We start from the raw sequence: 1,779 nt of genomic DNA, 5'->3' as shown, positions 1-1,779 counted from the left end.
CAAGTTGGCACCTGAAGTGCCATAATTGGCGCCTGAAGCGCCAGAGATGAATTTTTGTGGTTTTAGGTAGTTCAAGACTAATTTTATGAAAATTTCAAAATGGAAACTTGTTCTAAACACCTCATGGATTGATTCAATGCATCTAGAAACTTTGGTAAGTTCTTTTATGAAGGGATATGTCTCTTGGATCAATAGAGATTTATTTTGAATTCAAAAGGGTTGACTTTTGGAGAAAACTTTGGAGGGAATTTTGAATTTGTTTTGGAGGGAGGTAGCATCTAATAGAAGAGAGGGAAGTCTAGGGCTGGAAAGAGAGTAAGAAATAATGTGTGAAAGTGGGGTTGAAGAGAGAGATTTGCTTGAGATAGAGAGAGAAAGTTAAGGGATTGGAGATTTTCTTCAAGGATTGTAAGAGGAGAGTGAAGGTGAGAGATTTCTTCTTCATTACACTTCTAATAGAGAATTTAGAGTGCTTGTAAAGAGGGAAAGTGCTTGAAGAGAACTTCTAGGGATTTTCTTAAGAAGGATTGTGTGATAAATTGTGTTCTTTTATTTCTTGTTTTGTAAACTTTTTTTCATATATGTAATTTGTGTTTTGCCGTATCCTTCTCATAAATTTTAAGTAGTCTTATTTATCCTTCTCCTTACTTTAAGATATGATTTTGTGAAGAATTGATTTTGTTTTATACAATTTTAGATTCAATACTTTGTCATGATTTGGACTCTGATCTTCATTTACATTTTGATATTGAAATGTTAAAATGTGTTGAGAAAAATATGTTCTAAAAAGACTATGATATCTAAAACACGGGGAGAATCACATTTGATTCCATGAGAGTGGATGTCCTCCATGGTATTCATTGCAAATAAATAGGAAAATATCCTTGGTTGGATGCAGAATTTGTGATTTTAAGGTGACAGATTAAAATCCTCAATTTAGTTCAGTTAATTGGAATTCAATGCGAGATTGTTAGCTCTAAGGTGAGGGAGTAGTGGGAGCTCTTTAGTGGCAGTCGGTATCCTCCCATCCTAACCATAGAATTAGGGACCAAAATTTGGATTAGTCAATATTCTTTATGCACTTGGAAAAGGGTAAATAATAAGATTGTTCCGATTTGGCAGAAAATAATTTATATATAAATATATTTTCAAATGATTTTAATTTCTTCCCAAACCATATACTCATTGTAAATGGGAAGGATGCTCTCTTAAATTTGAACACTTCACCACAAAAACATTATTTAGTTTAGTTTTTTGTAAATTTTACTTTTGAACTTTATTAATTAGTTTAATTAAACTAATCCTTTAACTGCATTTTATTTAGCATTCACTCTTTTACTTTAGATTCAAATTTTGTACTTCACTTTTGTTGTTTAAAATTGTAGTTTACATTATAATCTTTAGAATTTAATTATAAGTATTTTCAACTTCCCTATGAGATCGATATCTAAAACTCGATTAGAGTCCTTTATTACTTAAGTGATACATATACTTGAGTTATTTTAAGAGGATTTGTCAGTTTATATATTTTTTTTGAAAGGATACAACTATTTTTACTAAAGTTATTTTTGTTGTAATTAATTACATATTTACTATTGTATCTATTGTGTGTATTTTTTAGTATTTAAAAATATTTGCAAAATTAGCACACTAAATCCACCCACACCAAAGTTTTGGCACCGCTGTCGTGGAAGTAACGGAAACTATTAGTAAATTATTTTATAATTTAAAATATCTTTTTAAAAAACTAAAAAAAAAAAGTGTTTGTACTTTAGTTCA

This window comes from Phalaenopsis equestris, unplaced genomic scaffold, assembly GCF_001263595.1.
Source record: "Phalaenopsis equestris unplaced genomic scaffold, ASM126359v1 Scaffold228329, whole genome shotgun sequence".
NCBI lineage: Eukaryota > Viridiplantae > Streptophyta > Magnoliopsida > Asparagales > Orchidaceae > Phalaenopsis > Phalaenopsis equestris.
This window is presented reverse-complemented; position numbering follows the sequence as displayed.